Source organism: Balaenoptera ricei, chromosome 17, assembly GCF_028023285.1.
Source record: "Balaenoptera ricei isolate mBalRic1 chromosome 17, mBalRic1.hap2, whole genome shotgun sequence".
NCBI classification, from domain to species: Eukaryota; Metazoa; Chordata; class Mammalia; order Artiodactyla; family Balaenopteridae; genus Balaenoptera; species Balaenoptera ricei.
The window spans coordinates 4632470-4654187 of NC_082655.1; positions in this window are offsets into that span (position 1 = coordinate 4632470).

Sequence of the window (21718 nt, forward strand, 5' to 3'; positions counted from 1 at the left end):
ATTTTTCTGCAGTCACTACAGTGTTATACTATGGCTGGGTAAATTCTAAGTGCCAACTAAAAAAAGAGACTGTGTCTTGTCATTTTAACTGCTGTATCCTGGGCCTAGAATGGGGTGTGTTGCAGCCTAGGAACTTAATGCAATGGTACAAAATGTTTGGATGCATTTTCCATGAGAATATGCTCTGGCTTGTTTTTCTAGCGTTCTGGGCACCAGGCCCAAGGATCTCTGTTGGGGTGACGGCAGACTCTCCTGAAATGGCTCCATTCTGTTTTCTTCCATCTCGGAATTGCAGTGTAGCTTCAGCAAACCTCCTGTCTACCTTCCCTCCTTTCCTAGAGCATCGCCCTCAGCCTGAATTCTAAGGCTGACTCTTCAAGTGTTTAGAAGACACTGGACAGGGTCCCTGCCTGTGGGTGTCCCCGAGGCCGGGGGGCTCAGAGGTGCAAGTGGGACTCGCTCCACGGGGCGCGTTGTGTGCCGCATGGGGGGCAGGCTGTTGAGAAGTCCTTCTCTGGAAGTTTGGATCTGAGAGTGGGGCTATTTGATGAACCCCACCCTAGGGACTAACCCAGCAGATTGAGAAGCTGTCCATTCCCATCTCAGGAGGAAAAGGGAACCCATCCTGGGCATCATGAAATCCTCCCATATCCACTTGGCTGCCCTTTGCTTGGTGATGGATTAGCCACCTTTCTGTCCTTCACGCTGCCCTGCCGCGTTCTTGACGTCAAGGATGGTGTCCACCTTATGTCTTCATTTCATTATCTAGTGATGCCCGGCACATAGTCAAATAATAGCTGATGAAGGAATGAGTGAATCCAGCTGTGTAAGCTCTCTGAGTCTTCGTCTCCTTGTCTGTGAAAATAGATGGTAAGTACTTAGGCCATATAATTTTAGAGCAAATTAAATGAGGTCAGACAACTTGAGGGTGTCGCATAAAACTTGCTATTTTTCATTGCCCAATACATGTTGATTATTGCTGTTGTTACTGTTGTTGTAATCTCTCCTCAAAGAGTTTCTCAACCAGTGGGCCTTTCTTCACATCTTAAGATCTCTTTCCAAGAGACCCTTCTCCTTAGAATTGCTTAGGAGTCAAGCTCAAGTCCCCTTCTCCTGAAATTTCCCTCTGTCATGCTACCTCTCGGATTCCCATCCTACGTCTCCTTCTCTTCCTTAACTCCCTCCCTGAAAGAGATGCCCACACCGGCTGCTTCCTCTTTCTCCTGAGGCGCCTCCAGAATTGCTGCTGGGTTAAAGGACCTCAGTATTTTAGAGCCCCCGTGATGCTCTGGGAGTCATGCAGGGTGAACTACGCCGCTGCCTCCTCACCACCGCTTTACCCGGAGGAGCTGAGGCACAGCCTATGCCTTCAGGAGGTGGTGGAACTGGGATTCGGTGCTTTTCTCACTTCATTTTGGCTTCATAACTTGTTATAATGGATCTTTGCTCTATCTGAGAAGCCCAACACCGCCTTTCCTGCTGTAATCCTCTCTCATCTTCTTTGAATTCCCTGATTCAACTGTCTCTCCCTTTTCTAACTCCTGGCTGGACCTGTCTCTCCTCTCTCACCACCCGGACCGTGTGGGCTCTGCCTTGAATTCTGATTATTTGATAATCGGCCTTTTCACCCCCGTTAGATTTTAAGGAATTTGAAGCTAGTGACCCCCTCTTTTCTATTTCTCCTTCCTCCAATCTGTTTAGCAACAGAACCTGATAAAGGACATACTAAATATGTGCTTTTTTGACCAAAAATTCAGGGACAGATCCTTCTTCTTAGGACTTTGCAATCTTCAACTTTGTTTTTTTATTTTTAAAATTTATTTATTTATTTGGTTGTGCCGGGTCTTAGTTGCAGCAGGTGGGCTCCTTTGTTGCGACACTCGGGCTCCTTAGTTTTGGCATGCAAACTCTTAGTTGTGGCATGCATGTGGGATCTAGTTCCCTGACCAGGGATCGAACCCGGGCCCCCTGCATTGGGAGCGCGGAGTCCTATCCACTGCACTACCAGGGAAGTCCCTTCAACTTTGTTTTTAACACAGAAGTAGGTGCTTGTGGGCTGGGTCACACGCAATTTATTGTTATTTCTTACTCTCTCAGTTATTTTAACAATGTGATGTAAATGGTCCACCAGTAGTTAATTTTTGGATAAGTAGAACAAACTTTAGATCCCGACCACCCAGAACCACTGGAGAGGCTGTAGGTGAAATTCTCAGGCGGGCTGGCTGGGTAGTGGCTTTGCCCGATCTAGGCCCACATCCAGCTGCGCTCAGGCTCCTCCTCCTCTTTCTGCATTTTGACCCACCCAGCTTCTTTACATCACGTGCTGCTCCTGGCTAGATGGCTAACTCCTTAGCATTTTCTAGGGAAATACACCAACTTACTCATGAAATGGCACAAACTCCCTGTTTTTTCAAAGGAAGTTGAGTTAGAAATTTCTATATAGACAGTGGGAGAGAAGAGGTACTTGGATTGAATCAGGGGATGGGGTCCAGAGACTCACTCAGTTGCCCTGGATTTCACACTGTCCACTTCTTCCCTGTGTCTGGGGCAGCATTCTAGGACCTACAGGCTCTCAGGAGGCGGCTTCAAAACGCACAGCTCTGTAGTTCTTCCCTGACTCTCATTGCAAATATGTGTTTAACAGTAACACTGACTCCCTTGGAGATGAGTTAATTTATTGCAGAGCACTGCGGCCTTAATCCCCACCCTCTTGAATCCTTGAAAGAACTTGGATGTAACTTGCTCTACCAAACAGGAAAGCCTTGCTTCCGCAAAGCGACGAAACCAAGAATAAATGCAAAGAGGAATAGAACAAATGTGTTGTCCCCAGGTGGCCTTTGGTGTAGGAGAAAGTAGAAGTCAGCCTACAGGACAAAAAATAATTGAAGTACTACATATATTTATATATTTTTCCTTTGTTTCTGGAAGTATTTACATTGGATGGATACACTTTATTATTACTGTTATTGTTTGTGTCTATCAAGCCAACCTTGGAAAATGAGCTCAGCTGGCCATGAAGGTGACTCGGGTTTCTGAGAGAAGACCAGCAGCTCCATGATGGTCTGTGTCATTGGAGCAAGATGACAGCCACATGAGTCATGCTGCTCTAGGTGGGTGGGTATTAGCGACTCTCTCCCACCCTGGTGGTTGAATGCGATGGAGAGAAGATCATTGTTGTTGAGTTGCTGGTTTTGAGAAGATTCGGGGAACAAGGTCATTGTAACCATCACTTACAGAAGGGGTCAGGCCTGGGCGTGGATCCCAACACCATCACAGTTGGCTGTGAGGTTCTGGAGTGACTTAGACTTTTGAGGTCTGAACTTTATCTTTTGTTGAGTAGAGCAATCCTACTCATTTCATAGGGTTCTCTTGAGGATTAAGTGAGGCATGTGTAGAAATAGGGTGTTTGTTAACGTTTCATTTGCATACCTTAACAGGAGTTCAAAAAGCAAGAGAGAGTCACAAGTCAGTTCTGAAGCCAGCTTTAACTGATTTGTCTGGCAATTTCCATATGTATACTCTGCCTTTATCACGTCACACTGCTGTTCAAATCCTTTTCATTTAGTTCCTCATTGCAAAAAGTCAAAATCTCCAAATCGAAAGGGACCTCTCCTGATATTTGACTTTATTTCCTTTTTACAAATGAGAATTGATATCCCAGAGAGTAAGCGTTCCTTGGGGAACAAGGACGGGTCCCCCACACCTGGACACTCCCTGCTTCATGGTGAGTACTTAGTATCCTGCAGATCTGAGCTGCCTTTGCAATGTCACCCAGACTACTGTCAGCTCTAAGTAATGGTAGACTTGACCAAAGGTGGTGGCTTCAACTGCTACTTAATGATAGCATTACCTGGGGCTAATGAGCTCTTCACTTTTTTTTTTTCCTTCATACTTAAAAAAAGGGATCAACTCTCTGTTTTCCAAATAAAGTTCTTCTTTGCCATCCTTAGCTAAGGTCTTCTTGCTTCATGTCACAATATGATGACCAAGGCTCCAAACGTTACGTCTGTGTTCAGGGAGGAGGGAATGGGAAGGTCAACCCCAGCCATTCACCTCCCTTGTCAGTTCCTTTATAACAACAAGAAAAAATCTTTCCAGAAGCCTCGTAGAATATTTCCTCTTTTATTTCATTAACCAAAGCAAGGTGGCATGGCTGTTTAAACTAGAGGTTAAATCTGGGGAGGGAAATATCTGTCTTCTTTTCCCGAGCCTTTACAGGCAGAGGCAGGCATGAGCGGAGAAGACTGGGAATGAATAGCTCTTGGCTTACACAGCCAGTAGCATGTATCTGCTGGGGTTAATACCCTGGTCGTGGGAATTGGCTCCTGTGCTTTTACCATGTCCTTTTCTCCCCTCCACTTCCAGGGGTGGGTGTGTTTCACCCTCTAGGCTTGTGTTTTGGACTAAGAAGGAAGGCTCCCAGGACTGTGGGTGTCTTGAGCATAGCAGCGTGGCACTGAGTTGTCATTCTCATGGGCTTCAAACCAGACAGGCCATGGAATCTTCCATTTCTGGGTCCACTGCTAACTGGCTGTGTGTCTCCGAACAAATCATGTCCCTGATCTGTGAAATCTCGGTGATGCCTTTGTCTCATAGTGTGGCTGGGAGGAATAAATGTGATCATGAATGGAAGGTGCTCAGCACAGAGCCCCACTTACGTGAGTGCTTCAACTAAAGATAAATCAAAGAACGATAATTAATACTTACAGGATGCCTCCTAGGAGCCCAGCCCCATTCAAAGTGTTTTTGCAACTGTTAAATCAGTTAATCTGCAAAACAAACTCAGGAGGAAGACTCCCTCATTACATTCGTTTTACCGCTGAAGGAACAGAGCGCAGACATAGGAAATAACCACCTCAGTTTACCTGGGATTCAAACCAAGGCGATCTGGATCCAGCCCCCAGGTCCAGTAACAATGCGAAACTGATGCATAGACTTTCACAGGGAGCCTGGTTCTTATTTCTCCGGTTCTCTTTGCTCTGTGTTGGAAGAGGAGACGGGAAAACCTGGGCTCTCAGAATATAAATGCTTTGACTGTAGGATGCTGGGGACCCCTCTGCGGGGCGTCTGCGCCCTACTTAGCTGGGATTTGTATCCGAGTCTGCGCACAGCTGAGGTTCAGGGTGCAGTTCTCCTTGAAGAGGACTGGAGAGGGTGAGACTGACTGTGCATCATGGCCTTCCTAATCTGAGTATTGTTTCTGCACAGCCTGTGCCTTCCGTGATCACGCTGGTCCTTAAGGAGATTGTTAAGAACATCATTGTTGATAACCTGAAAGCAGCCCTCTCTGGCTGCAGCCTGGGCAAGAAATTGGAGGATTTTTTGCCGTGCCTTTTCAACTTTGTGATTTCAAGTTCCTGCCATCCTGGAGGTTTACAACTCTCCCTGACACTGAAGCCCTCTGCCTGCCTCCTGCCAGATCCCCACTGCTGTTTCTGCCTTGTTTTTCTGGCTTTTTCCTCTCGTAGCATTTTGGCTATTGTGAGAAGTGGTTCTGGAACAATATCAACAAATTCCCTTAGTGCTTGAGAACTGGAGCTTTTGGAGCCTGCTGATGTTAATGGCAAAATAGCTTGAGTTCTGTAATGTCTTTCTTGGATTGTTCCATCAGTTACGATTTCTGCTGAGTCCCTATTATTCTCCATCACAGAATTTCACAGCCACTGTGGTCATGACTTTCCTCACTTCCTTTTGCTCCAGGCAGATTGTGTGTTGGGGGTGCTTTGTGGATTCAGAAGCCAAGACCTTGTTGTATTTTCCTGGGCTTCTCTATGTAAGAAATTCCCACACCCATGCACCGTGTGGCCACCAGTACATGCTGGCAATTTTGCAAGTCAGAAACCTCTCATTTCATTTTTCCTTTGCTTCAATTAGTCATATGCTGGCAGAAGAGTCACCATTTGCTACTTTCTCTGAACTAAGTATAACTTGTAAAACAGCAGAGAATTAAACGAGCCCCTCTTGCAGGGGTCAGCAAACAGTTTCTGTAAATGACTAGATAGATGGTCAGTCTTTGGGGTACTCAGGCCGTAGGATGCTGTCACAAGTAGTCAGCGCTGCTCTCGTAGTGAGAAAGCAGCCTTAGATGATATATACTTGAATGGCTGTGACTGTGTGCCAATAAAGCTTTATTTACACGGACAGGCTGTGGGCATGAAATTCTCTGGACACGTCTACTGTCTACTTACTCCCATTTCCAGGAAATCCTTTCCAGAGTCTTTTCCTGTTCCCTCCTTCCCACAGTGACCTTGACCATTATATTTTGGGCCATAATCCTTTCCTCTGGATTATACTGTGTAAGATTCTCAGATCCCCATCTTTTAATCTGTCATTCAGACTCCTGTCAGAGTGCATTCACTTCTGAGTCTGTTCATTTCGTCGTTCAATACATATTGAGTTCCTACCATGTGACAGGCTGCCATTATGCCGTTTGGAAGCTAAGGCTTCAAAGGTAAATAGGAAAAGGCATGGTCTCTACTTTCATGGAGCTTATAGTTTAGTGTGGAAATCTATAATAAGTGAGCCATTTTATGCGCATAAGAGTGTATAATTTATTTATTTATTTTTAAAATATTTATTTATTTATTTGGTTGTGCTGAGTCTTAGTTGCAGCAGACGGGTTCCTTAGTTGCGGCTCATGTGCTCCTTAGTTGTGGCATGCCAACTCTTAGTTGAGGCATGCATGTGGGATCTGGTTCCCTGACCAGGGATCGAACTTGGGCTCCCTGCATTGGGAACGTGGAGTCTTATCCACTGCATCACCAGGGAAGTCCCAAGAGTGTATAATTTATATATAAAATTGATGATTATTGTAAATACTATAAAGTGTAACAGTTGGTGAAGATCGTTATAAAAGGAAATATGAATCCCTGCTTAGAACCCTCCAGTGGCCCCCACAATGCCATCGACTTCACATAAACAAGAATCACCTGGACCTCTGGTAACACCAGAGCTGTTCATTGCCCTTCTTCCATGTTGATTTGTTGAGCCTCATTCATTACTTTGCTAGTCCTGCCATGACAAAATACCACAGACCAGGTGGCTTAAACCACAGACATTTGTTTTCTTACAGTTCTGGAGGATGAAATTCCAAGATCAAGGTGTCAGCAAGGTTGGTATCTTCTGCCTCTCTCCTTAGCTTGCAGACGGCTGTCTTCTCCCTGTGTCCTCACAGGTCTTTCCTCTGTGTGCTTGCTTCTGGTATCTCTTCTTGCAAATCTGTTCTTATAAGGATATCAGTCAGATTGGATTAGGGCCCACCCTAATGGCCCCATTTAACTTAATCACCTCTTTGAAGGCCCCCTCTCCAAATAAATTCACATTCTGAAATACTAGAGGTTAGGGCTTCAATATGTGAATTTGAGGGGTTATCTAAAAATAAATAACCGTAAACAAGGTGGCTTATCAACAACAAAAACTTATTTCTCACTCTTCTGGAGGCTGGAAGTCCAAGATCATGGTGCCAGTGCTATTGGGTTCTGGTGAGATTCCTCTTCGGAGTTGCAGATAGCTGACTTCTCATTGTACCTCACCTGGTGGAAAGAGAGAGCTCTGGGTTCTTCATTCCCTTGTCAGGACACTAATCCCATTGTGGGGGCCCCACCCCCATGACCTCAGCCAAACCTAATTACCTCCCCCAAACCCCACCTCCAAATACGTACCGTGGGAGACTTCCCTCATGGTCCAGTGGGTAAGAATCCACGCTCCCAATGCAGGGGGCCTGAATTCCATCCCTGGTCGGGAAACTAGATCCCGCATGCATGCTGCAACTAAGAGTCTGCATGCCTCAACTAAGAAGCCCGCATGCCGCAGCTAAAAAGATCTCACATGCCACAACTAAAAACATGCTGCAACGAAGATCCCGCATGCTGCAACCAAGACCGGGTGCAGCCTAAATAAATAAACAAACAAACAAATACATCACACTGTGTATTAGGCGTCAACATATGAATTTTGAGGGGACACAAACATTCAGTGCATGTTTGGGGGACGCAATATAGACCACAGCTGCTCAGAAAGGGCTCAGGATCTGAAACTTAATGCCCATCTCTGGGTCCCATTGAGAAACTCTGGTGGCTAGACAACATGGTGAGGAAGATCCCGGTGTGGCCATCACCAGTACAGTGAGCAGAACCTCCATCTTCTCACCCTTGCCCACATCTCCGAGCCCCTGCCTCCCTCCTTACAGCCGGGCATACATACACCCTCCGCCCTTTTCCCTTTCGTCTGGCTCCCAATCCCTTTCCAAGGTCCAGCACGGACACTTGGCTGCAATCCCCTCTCCTTTCCAGAGACATTATGGCTGTTCTTTTTATTACACTGTACTTTAAATTCTACATTAAAGCTTCCTTTTTGTTCCTTTTATTTTTCCTTTGACATCTTCTTGGTGTCCCAGTTTTATTCTCCCCAAAGCTTCCTGGAATGAGTTTCCTGGGCCTTCGTTTGTTTCATCTTTCCATGTCAGAGATGAGAGAAATGGGAGGGGGCGGTGATTCAAGGAAGGGAGTGTGGCTTATGGTCTACACCACCCAGCTTACCCTTCATCTTGCTAAGTACTGATCTTAGCATCACTCTTACAACATGAACATCCTTTTCATCTTCTCTTTGATAGGGAAATATGTGCTTTTAAAGAGCTTCAAGGGAATATGGGGAACCACTTTTTGGTGTATATTCTAGAGAAGATGAAGGCTAGAAAGGCTTTAAAGTGATCTTGTTTTTCCAGCTGGTGCATAGTTATTACCTAGGAGTTGGTGGAGCTGCTCCTAGGAGACCCAGATAAACCCACTACTCACAAGTCCATGACCGTGGGGATGGAGGCTGCCCGTTTACGTGCTAGGAGATGCCATCTCCCTAGGCCGAGTGCATGGGTTAAATAGAAGTAGCAAACCCAGAAAGGCTAAAACACCTTGTCTTAACCTTGCAGTCTCTCAGTGAAATGCTTTTCTCCCAACTCCCTTCACTGTCTTTAGAAATGCACTTGTTTTTGGCAAAGTGGAAATCTGCAGTTCAGAGATACAAAGGATTAGGAAGATTACCTGGCTTTGTGGATCACAATTAGCAGTTAGTTCATTTTGATGAATTAAAGGTAAGCGAAGGCAGAGCATTTCAACTCCACGCCCAATGATGTGCATGAGGGTTTAAAATATAAATCTGGAGACTTTCACGGTTTTGTTGCATTTGGGGTATTTTGTAGATTTTGTAGCTCAAACCATAACATAAGAGACACCCACTGAATCCTGGCTTTCTTTCATATGTGGGATGCCATTGTGTTGTTGACTCATTTATGCATCCTTTCGACATACATTTACTGAGCCCCTACTATGTGCCAGTATAATATTTGATCCTCGTACAGTTTTTTGAGTAGACGATGTATTTCCCCCACCTTATAGAAATTGAGGCTCAGAGAACTCATGCGCAAAGGCAAACAGTTTGTAAGTTGTGGAGCTGGCATATGGATGGGCGTTATCTGACTTCAGAGCCTGCGTACATAACTACCATTCTTGGCCTCCCCAACAATCCAGCATGACTCAGCCCACACAACTGTCATCCACACTGTGAATTATGGATTCAGTTGGATACTCAGAGACTGTGTGTCCATATCAGTGATACTCCCTTGGTTGCTTCCTGTGTCTTTCCATTCTTTCATTCACCCATCCACCCACCTACCCATCCATTCACTAGGACAATAATGTCAGACAAGAAGAAGCAGAGTCAGCATTTAGACGTAGTTGGTCTGTGGTGCTTAACTATTTCTCCCTTCTTTAGTTGCCTCATCTGTAAAATGGGGATAATAATAATAATAATAACCACCTACATCTTAGGTTTGTTGTGAGGATTAAATGAAGTGATACATGTAAAGCTCCTAGAACAGTGGCTGGCAGTTTGTAACTGTTATTATATCACTATTATTTATTATTATTTCAACTATATTATACTCAATTTCACACAATTGGCTGAAACCGATTAAGAGAGTCTGTCAGACCAACCACTTGGAGTTTATGGAATATGGGACCCTGGTCACTTTGGACTTCAGGGACTGAAATCTGACAGTTGTGCAGACCACAGTCCCATGGTTCTCCCGTCCATGGTCAACAGATTTGCTGAGCAAACAGGCAGAGCCAACATAACTGATTGGGGGACATATTTAACCCCCAAAGCACTTCAAAAGGACCTATGTACCAACAACTCTGTTTTTGTTGGATCTGAAGCAATCTTACTTCTATATTAAAATAGATCCCCGAAAGACTTCCTCTTTCCGAAGGTCACACAATTACACCTAGTTCCCACATTTATACCCTGAATGGTTTGGGCAAAACATTAAATGAAGCTGAGACCCAGTTTTCTCATTTTGAACTCAGTACTCATCTGGTTTCTTAGATTCAAGTGAGATTATTCATTGACTCAACATCTTTATTGAATGTCTACTACATGTCAAGCCCTGGGTGAGGGCCAGTAATACAAAGGCCAGAAAGGGTGGGTGGAGTTCTGGTTTTTGTGAAGACTACAGGCTTGTGGGGAACACAGGCTATGTATGGCACCTGTAGCAGAGTCCCTGGCACATAGTAGGTCCATGGTAATGAGTTGTCCTCACTCCCGCTGATTCCAGGGTCAGTGACGCTCTTTGTTCATGAATGCACAATAGCATCAGAGTGAGCCTTCTCCAGTGAACTTAATCTGTGGGTACAAGGCTTCTTTTCTTTTTATTGTTAAGGGTTGAGTGAGAGAGGAAGAAAGTGTGCAGAGTCAGACCTTAGCACTTGTGCTGGTTCTGCACTATTTGCTTGATAATATCAAGACCATTTTATAATATGTTTGACCTCAGTCTCTTCCTCTGTTTAATGAGGTGGTTCAGATAGATAAACTCTCTGGTCCATTCCAGGGGAAGATGCTGGAATTTGACCACCATTTTGTAACTCCTGCCAGGGGAACTAACACCGTAAATCCTTCAAAAGCCATCATTCAAGGGAGGCATGGAGGGTAGTTATTTTCCATTTGATGGATGAAGGAGAAAACGGGACAGTGAAACATGGCTGGGTTCCAGTAATCCACTTTCCCTCTAGCTCAGCCCATTTCTTGGCCAGGAGAATTGGCCTTTGAAGAGAAGCTTGACCAACTCAATGGCTTAAACAATCACGCTGCTTGTCGCAAAGGGATTCTCAACATCATTCTTTCCATTTTAAAAGCAGTGGACTTGAAAGGAACTATCCTGCCATTACTTTTCCTTTCTCCTGCCTGAGCAGAATTGTTCTTCTCTTCCACCACCTGTCTGGACTAACTCAGCATCCACCCCAGGTCTTGAAGTTGGGACTCATGTGTCCTGGGCATCACTCTGCCATCTGCATTACCCTGGGAAAAACCACTTACCCTCCCTGGGAATCGGATTCTCCTTTAGTGAAATGAGGAGAGTGTAAGGTTGCCAAGAGAACAGTGAAGAGCCTCGTACATTTATGTAGATGAGTGAATTTAGTTTGTACCTCACCTGATGGAGACAGTACTGCTGTTATCACCAGTACAGATACTAAAACTGTGACCCATAGAGTTTAAGTCAGTTGGCAAATGTCACAGGGCTGAGTGCTGTCAGCTGGACCCAAGCAGTCTGGCTCCAGAGCCTGCTCTCTGATCCCCCACACTCCACGGGGACCCGGCTCATCCCAAGGAGTAACCTTGACCATGGACCCTGCTCTTTAGCATAAGGAGGTCTCCTGCCTCCTGCTCATTTTCTGAACGGATCTTCTCCATTCTGCTAATTGAGTAAATCCCAAACTGCAGGGAGAAGCTCCTTTGGTTTGTGGAGCTGAGAGGTCCTGGGGACAACAAGAACGGGGGATAAATGAAGGGCATCATTTTGCTAGTTTTATTTTTATTTTAATTTTTTTCACTTGGATCTAAGTGGGAGAAGGGAGAGCAGTAGAAGGCAAGAATGAATTAGGGGGCCTACAATAAATATGCATCTGTAAATGATAGGTATTCTGTAGAGGGCATATTTGTTACTAACCTCTCAGCACTATCCCAGAATAATCATCTGTTCGTAACGTGGCTTTTTCACATGTAGGATTCTAAATGTGGGTGAAGGAGGGCTGTGTCCCCATGGTGGCCATGGAGGGTGAGGATATGGAAATAATGAAATCAGGCCTGGGAGCTCCTTGGCTTCCTGTCTTGCGGACTGCATCTTTCTCTGTCTTATTTTTAAGCTCTGACTTAAGTCCTTGTGGTGGATAGCTTCCAAGATGGCCCCAGTGATCCCACCTCCTGCTATCCTACTCATGTGCTTGTGGAGCTTTCTCCCACACTGACCTGTGGAACCATTAGGATATGGCAGAAATTAGAGAGCTTAACTTCTAAGGGTGGGTCATAAAAGACATTGTAGCTTCCTCATTCCTCTCTTGGATCATTCGCTCTGGGAAAAACCAACCGCCATATCATAAGGACACTTGAATTTTCCTGTATAGAGGCAAGTGGGAGAAAACTAAGGCCTCCTACCAGTAACCAGCACTGACTTGCCAGTTATGTGAGTGAACCATCTTGGACATGGATTCTTTAGCACCAGGTGAGCCTTGAGATGACCACAGCCATAAATGACACCTTGACTACAACTTCATGAGAGATCCTGACCAGAGCAATCTAGCTAACCTATTCCTCAATTCCAGGTCTGCAGAAACTTAGATAATAAGTATTTGTTGTTTTTAAGATGCTCAATCTTGAGGTGATTTGTTATTCTACGTCGACAACGAATACAGTCCTCTTCACTATGTTGGAGAAGAGGGCTTGAAGGATTTCTGTTTAGAAGATGAAGGCCAATGTCACCTTTCTGTCTCTCAGTTGCAGTCACATTGAACCTTCCTGAGCTTTTCTTCCTCCTTTTTAATCTGTAGACTAGGATCATCTCTACTTTCAAAGGTAGATTGGACTCAGATGAAGGTTTTGTTTGGCCACGAAAGGGAAAAAGGGGAGTAATCTCAGTTAATTATTGAGATAGGGGGTCAGAGTTGTCTCCGTCCCCCACTGTGTGCAGGCTTGTCGATTTTTTGTGATCTTTCCTTAGATGCTATCTTGTTCACACAGTTTGTTCCACGAGGTTACTGAAGGGGAAGCTAGGAAAGAGATCTGGTCATCTGTTACCTATTCTTCATCTCTACATTTTGATCTACGGAAAGAACCAACAGGTTAGGCAAGGTTGTGTGATCAAAAGATTTGAAAGGGGTGCTTGGGCTGGAGATGAGTAGAGCATGGGGGTGCCTGGTTTAAGGTTAGTGACAAGACCAAAGGGGTCTCCTGCAGAGAGTTCTTTCCTGCCAAAAGCTGCTCACACAGTCACTTTAGTAAGAACGTGTTCTGTTGAGTATTGACCTTCAGAATAGTTCCCCAGCACCCTACCTTTGCCCTTCGTTGTCTTCATAGAACATGGATATCACCTGACATTATATTTCTTTGTTGTTATTTTGGTTACTGTCACTGTCTCTTCCCAACAAGAGGGTTCCACGTTCCATGTGTCATTTGTGTCCGCTGTTCTGTTCTTAGAGCCTAGAGCAGTCCTGGCCCATAGTCAGTGTTTAGTTAATACTTGCTGAATGAATTGATATAATGCGTGAGAGTTGTGAAAATAAGGATGTCTTGGATTGACCAATTAACAGCTTTATTTGTGTGAGTTCTGCCTTCCAGGTTTGATGTGAGATTTTTAGAAGATCACACAATGTCTCTGTTTTTTTAAAAAATTTATTTATTATAAATTTATTTATTTGTTTTTGGCTGCATTGGGTCTTCGTTGCTGTGTGCGGGCTTTCTCTAGTTGCAGCGAGCTGGGGTTACTCTTCATTGCAGGGGGTGGGCTTCTCATTGCGGTGGCTTCTCTTGTTGCGGAGCACGGGCTCTAGGCGCACAGGCTTCAGTAGTTGTGGCACGTGGTCTCAGTAGTTGTGACTCGCGCGCTCTAGAGCGCAGGCTCAGTAGTTGTGGTGCATGGGCTTAGTTGCTCCGTGGCATATGGGATCTTCCTGGACCAGGGCTTGAACCCGTGTCCCCTGCATTGGCAGGCGGATTCTTAACCACTGTGCCACCAGGAAAGTCCTGTTTGTTTTTTGTTTTTTTTTGCTTTTTATTTCCTATTTTTGTTCCTTAGAGTGAAAGGCCTAGACATTTAGGTGCACCCCACGTAGTATTGACTCAGTGAATTCAATTAGTATTTCCTGGCTCCTTTTTGGAGAACTTCTTTGGAACCAGTATGACCTGGTAAGAGAAATAAATAAATAAATAAGTTATCTGAGTCAGGTAAACTAGATTTCAAATTGTGTCTCATCACTTATGAGTTCTGGAACAACAGTTTCCTGTTTTATTGTTTGGGGTTAACATAGTCTACTTCACTCATGTGATGAGAAATGAGGCTTTTACTTTCCCGAATTCTGGCAGATCGTGGACTTTATTTCTCCACCTCATACCACACCACAAACACACGGTTCTGTATAGACATAGGACCTAGTGGGGTTGTTACCGTCCACTTAATGCAAGCCTTAGAAAGAGTCCTGACTCATCATCAGGAGAAGCTGCCCTCCGGCTATAATCCAGTAACAATTAAAGGTAAACCATCCTCAAGGTAAACCATGAGGTGCAGGCATGTTCTCCTGAGAACCATTGCCTAGTTCTTTGAGATTTGTCAGTGGCAATGCATTAAAGTCGATCCATTTCCCAAACTCCATTGCTGTTGTTTTCTCATCAAATTATAGACCCAGCTACAGTGCATCTGCCCTTCCCGCTGGGAGTGGGAACTCGCTTGCACAGCAAGCTCTTTGACACAATACGGTTTGCTTGGAATTCATTACTCGAGGGACTTGGTGAATTGAAGATCTATTACTCTTTACATTTTGCTTTCTGTGGAGTGCCTGGCATAAAGTTCTGGCCACCCCTGGCACCCTCCAGAATCATTTTGATTGTTTTTGTCTCTCTCTTTCTCTGTCTCTCTCCATACACACACACACACACACACACACACATCCTTTTTAATTTTATTTTTTTAGCTTTGTTTTCTTTTTTCCTTTAAGTTTGGTGGTGGAGATTCGGTGGAGATAATATAATAGAAAGCTATATCAAATTCTAGGTCCGAAAGATAGAACCTGAGTCCCAGCTACATACAATCATTGCTATTTTAAAACCCGTTGAAAAGGGGTGATAAGTAGCATCTACGTGAGGGATGTTGTGTGTGTCTGGCACATGGTAGGTGCTCAGTAAATCTGTGTTGAACAAATGAAATATTAAACACAGAAACACACACACAGTGTGACCTATAAAGACATGTTCAGCTGTCAACAGTTAAAATTTCCATCTTCTTCTTCACATTAAACCTGATTATTTTAAAATGAGAGACACTAGACTAAGACTAAAAAATGTTGGATTCTAGTCATGCTACACTATGTGAAGGTATTGTTTTAGATATTGAATAAAGCAACAAACAAAATTCTTGCTCTCATAGGGTATACTTGCTAGCGGGGGCAAAGAATAAAAAAAAAAAAAGCAAATAGTGTGTCAGGCTGTGCTCAATGCAATGTGTTGAGTTCTTTGCATAGTAATAATGGTGATGGATAATAGCTGAAGACTCCCAGTCTAGCCTGAATCCAACCAAATGCCCCCATTCAAAGTGTCAGTGTCCCACTTCTTCCCAATTAAATGGTCTAAGGTTCACATGAGAGATTTGGTGAGTGTGTGACTTCAACATTCCTTGTAATTGTGCAAGCTGTATAAGTAAAATTTAGTTCCGAGTTTTAGCGGTATCTGCTCTGTGGCTACAAGTAATAAGAGCTTCTTTCAAGGCTACCGCAGAAGCATTCTTGTTCTCTGATCAGAGTTGAGCTGATATGACACTTTGAAGTCTGCGTCTTGTTATTTTCTTCCTGTTGTTTGTGCAGTGCAGTGAGAAGTGTCCATCCCACTCAGTGTCCTTGTAGTTACCATTCACATTGTAACCCGCTTTAGCAGCTACTTGGCACTTGCTGGCATACGAACTTTCTCCAAAGAACGCACAGGCAACAAATGAATTAATTGTCGTACCACTTCTTGCCATGGATTATCAGTATCCCAATTTTCATTGATAAGGAATTCAGTACAACATTCAGATCTAAAGACATAAATAAACCAGTCTTTGAATCCTGTCTTTGGGGATGTGCTTCCTTGTAGCACTTCTGGTACCAAGCAAAGTAGTCCTCAAAGGCCAACCAGAAAAACAGAATCAATAGTAGCTATTTCAAACAGAGGATATTTAATATAAGGAATTGATTATATAAGTATGGGAAGGTTGACAGAGCAAGAAGGGGACATTGAGATGACTTCACAATTAATGATGAATAATTATGATTATTAATGATTATTAATGACTTCAGTGATCAATACTGCTGTAAGAAGAGGCAGTGATTGCTAGGGCTGAGGAACTAAAAGGAATAATTGGAGTCCCCAGAATGTAATAACTCAGATCTCTAGGGGAAGCTTCATGCAGCCCATGCTCAGACCTCTAAGAGGGGCCTTTGCAAAGCTATTGCGTGGTCATCTGGGGAGGGCTTTCTGCAGGTGATATTTTGACTGACAGGGAGACATAATCCATTTTTGTTGGTGACAGCTTTGAAAAGTTGAGGCTAGGAGTGTCAAACGGAACTGTTGTCTGAAGTGGAGCTGTGCCCTGTTCCTAGGACTGCATAGACGGGGACTGGAAAGATGAAAGAAGTCCTTTTTGGTGCTTCTTATTCTCTCTCTGGTACCTTCCACTAGCAGCAGTTAACAGGAAGTCCGCCTACTAGTGAGTGTCGTAGTGTGGTTTGCAGAGTCCCAGCTCCAGAATCAAAGAGCGTAAAGAGGTGGGCTTGGAGCTGTGTGACGAAAGGTAAATAACCCCAGTAGAGCGATGGAGAGGCAAAATGCAAACCTGCAGTTCCAGGGTCTCTGCTGAGTACTGGCAACTAGATATAGCCATTACATGGTAATGATGATCCTCATGGGAGTTAATAACGATAATTTCTGTTTGTGAAGGCTCCTATGTGCATGTACTTATCTACCCAGTCTTATTTGTGTAATATTGCCCTTTTGATTTCATCTCCTTCCTTCTCCAACTTGAGTCAGTCTTATCAACTCTTGCTAATACTTACCTGTTGAGTATTCTGACAATTCATTTCTCCTTCTTTTCCCCTCAAGTACAACATGGTTTCAGCTTTGCACCATTTTTTGCTTCTGTTTCTAAAGGACTTACCTGATCTCCTTCCTTCCCTGTGCTTTCTTTTAATCCTTCCTTCATATTGATGGCAGATAATCATTCTTCTACATTTTAAAAACATGTATCGTTCTTCCAGCTAAATGGCTCACCATGGCACACAGGATAAATCCAAACCTCCTGCACATTCACTCACAAGGCCATTGATGATCTAGCTTAGTTTATTCTTATGTGCCCGTGCTTTCATGACTACTTGCTACTATTCATGTTCTCACCGCTACCTGTGATTATGTTTCTAACCCTTGCACATCTATGCATAATCTCCTTATACATCAGGCTTCTTACAATTGTCACCTCCTCTCTGAAGCCCTTTACTATCTCATTTTTAGTTTCCAAGTCAACGTGTGTGTGTGTGTGTGTGTTTCTTCAGAAAGCTATTGGTATTTCTATTGCACTTATTTTATTATCATTCAATTTTAGGCATAGACTTTAGGGCTTGAAAGTCTGAAAGTTAAACTGAAGGTCTGACACCTAAATCTTAGGTGAATTTATCCAAGTGACTTAACTTCTTTGAATCTCAACTGCTGTATCTGAAAAGTGAACTCTACAGCCAACCTCATGGAGTCGTTAGATAAATTGATGCTACTACATCATTAATTTCCTACCACGATGCTTAGCACATAGTGAACTTTTTAACAACTATCAGTTCTTTTATTTGACTTGAGTAGAGCCTATCACCCTCTTCCCACCCCACTAGACTCTAAGCTCCTTGAAGTCAGGAGCAAGTTCATGATCATCATTATATTTCCACAGATCATAGAAAAATGTCTGGCACATAGCACAGAATAAGTACACACATAGTTTCAGGAGTTGTCCTGCCTTCCCTATGATTGGTATGCTTTGTGGCCCATGCCATTCCTTGGGAGGCGGTGTAGGGAGAGCACAATAATGCATACCTGGAAAGGAGTTAGGATTAAATTAGCGAGCAGCGGTGAAGCATCTTGGGGAACCCCTGGCACATAGAGAGCTTGAACCAAGACAAGTTACCTCCCGTTTTGGTTACTATGCAGTACCCCATCCACAGAATCTGGAGGATCTCTTGATGACCTCCAATCAAAGGGAAGCCCCAAAATGCTCCTTCTCCCAAGATTAAGTCCTCCTCTAGTGTTTTGTGGGTTTGTGTGAAACATTTCCTTTAGGATTGAATGTGAGACTGGTGTGGTGTACTGAGGTGACAGAGTAGTGGAATGAGCTTGGGATCAGGCAGGCCTTGGTTCACCCTTGATGGCACCATAGTTACTTAACCCTCAAACTTCTTTTATTGTTCTGTATGCTGTAGATTTCCCTTATACAGATCACACAGGGCCATTATGGGATGATGATTGATCATTTGTGTGACGGTACTTTGTAATCTGGATGAATACCATCTTTGCATCGGCCCTCAACAAAGATTTCCATGGCTACAAGCACTGGAACATTTGCCTGCTAAAGCTCACCATGGATAAATGAAGACCTTCAAATGGGCAGGAAATAATCTAATTTCCGTGAAAGTTAATTGAGATCTGTGTTTTCTAAAGGCTAATGGCCTGGTGAGAGATGGCCTGAGGCAAGCTCATGTGATGGCCCACTTGTTTTCTCAGGTACCAGTTATCAAACAGAAGTCACATCTGTCACTGTTAACCTGTTTGCACAGTGACCTCTCCTGCCCACCCACAAAGTCTCCGTAGCAAATATAGGGGAAGAAGATGATCCCATTAAAAGACATAAGATGCTAATGAGTAAAATGCAGCCCCCAGGAAGCTTGGTTTGAGTCATTGCTACGTTTCATCAAGCCGCAGGACCTGTTTTTGCTTGGGGCTACTGCTTGCCCATCAGGCTGGGCATATGCCCAAGGGAATGAAGCCCTGACCTCCATGCTCAGAGGGCTGGCCTTTTCCTGGGGAGTGGGGAGAAGATTTGAAACCAAAATCTAAATGCATATTACGAGCCACAATTCCATATAAAGTAGGTATGAGGTGAGGATGGGCCATCATTTAGGACAGCTGATGGCTATTTCAGTGTCTTTCAGGATACCTAATTGCCCAAGGTAAGATGTAAATCCCATATCATAGACTCATATAAGGAAACAAACAATTCACCCACTCTTTACCCTTGGCACACTTTCTACTATTTTATTTATTGCCTTCATACCTCTTAATCAGGATTCAAAATTACATTATTCTCCCTCTCCACCCCCCACCACACACACACACACACAGTACAGGTAGAGGCAACTTCTTGATACCTAGATCAATAAATGAGAACTTTGGGGGAGACTATGAGGATATGATGCATGAAATAAGGTTTAAAAAGACCCAGATGCAGGAGTTTCCTGGTAGCCTAGTGGTTAGGATTCCAGGCTTTCACTACCACGGCCTGGGTTCAGTCCCTGGTCAGGGAACTGAGATACTGCCAGCCACACGGCGTGGCAAAAAAAAAAAAAAGAAAAAAGACCCAGATGCAGTAGTTTCAATGGTCAGTTATACAATGTAAACTAATTGTCTCACACAAAGCAATGATAATCTATGGTGAATATTTAACATCGAGTCTAAGAAAGCTGGTAACTTGTTTAGGTCAGTTCTAGAACTATGCCTGGAAACTAGTATGTGTTTACTAATATTCTGAATAATGAATGAATGAATGAATGATTGTACTAAGTTCCCAGGCTCCTGTAGCTGGTCTTTTCAAATACTTTGTTCCCCCCAAATATAAACTTTCCTAAAACTAATATCTTTGTGAGATTAAAAACTTTCCAACCTTATAGGAGTCTTTGCTTATTTTTTTTTTTCATTTGAAGTCTAAGGGATATGCAAGTTTTATAGCGAATTTTCATTGATTCTTAGCATATTTTCCGTTACATCATTGAGCATAGTTAATATCTGCTAATTCTAACATCTGGATCATCTTGAGGTCAATCTCCTTTGATTGTCTTTTAAGAATGGGTCACGTTTTTGTATTTCTTCTCATGTTGAACAATTTTGGACTCTATCTTGGATATTGTGAGCATTGGGCTGTGGAGACACTAGGGACTGCAGTATTCTTCCAATGAGTGTTTTTGTTAATGTTCTTGTTGATGTGATTGTTGTATATATGGGTTTGTTTGTTTAGTGGGAAATTAACTTGGTTGAACTCAAATGGCAACCTCTGGCTTTTGGGCAGCAGCTCAAATCTCAGTTCAGTTATTTTAACCTTAGTGCAGCTGCTTGGAGTCTGCCCCACACATGCATGGTTTTGGGGGGAGCCAGAGATTAGCCTTCCCCTCATGCTAAAGCCACATATATAAAAAGGAAACAAATGCAATAATAGGAGTGCAATTTGAACTTGATTTGTAGGTTTAGGCGGAATCAGAATTTAGCTGGTATTTGAAATCACTCAAATGATCCTTTCTTTTACTATCTTTTTACCATTATATTTTCCAACTGTACTCCACATTTTTGCTAAGAAAGCAGAATTCCATGAAATCTCAGGAAGTCCACAGGACCCTAGCCCTCAGCTAGATGATACCAGTGCCTTCCCCTCGATGAGAGGTGTGGAACTGTAGGAGCTCCTTACTTCAGAGTCCCCTGAGTAGTCATCATAAAAGATGTTGTAATAAAACTTTGCATTTGAATTGCCCCTTACTCTCAGGATGTCAAAGTGCTTTACAAACACAAATTGCTAGATACCTTTTTAGGCTAATTAAAATGAGCAGATTTCCCAGACCAATAAGGTGACTGTTTTCGTACTTTGGAGTGTTTTTTTTACAGGTGAGTGAGTTGAGGCACAAGTAAGTTCTTGAACTAGTCAAACCATGATGTTCTGAGGATGGGTGAATTCAGCACGAGCACACTGACCACAGTGCCAAATTCCACTGCTTTTCAGAATAATAATGATAATATCCGTGATTCGGGCATACTGGTGTTCGTGTAAGAATATCTGTGCTACCATTGATCGGAAGCCTGCAATCAGCCAGGCGTTAGGCCTGGCCCGTGGTTGACAGTATTGTGTTGTTTTCCTCCCAGTGCCTCTGGAAGTAGGTCTTTCTTCACTTTAGGCTGCTGGAAGGTGGGGCTTAGCTTCACTTTACAGTCCAGGAAACTGGGCTCAGAGCATTTAAGCAACTTGCCCTGGGTCCTCCAGCTAGAAAGTAGCAAAGCTGGGATTTTTAGCTCAAGTTTGTCTGATTCTTATGCCTAGACTCTTTTTCTTTGCCAGTATCATTGCCAAATGCTGTTACTTTCCCCCGTATTCCTAAACTCCTGAGGAATATAATGCATTCTTATCAGAAATAGCAGCTCATTACAGACCTGCTGACTTGGAATGGTAGTTCAGTGTTGGGAGTTAAAGGAGATGAGAGGCTGTTGGTAGAAGTTGGAACTTGCTTGCAAAACAAGCTAAGGCAATTGGACCTTATTCTGCCTTATGTGTGATCCCATTTGCCAAGGTTCATCTTCAGTACTCAGCGGCCCCAGAGGCAAAGGGAAGGAGGTATCCATGCTCTTGAGCATATGGGCAGAC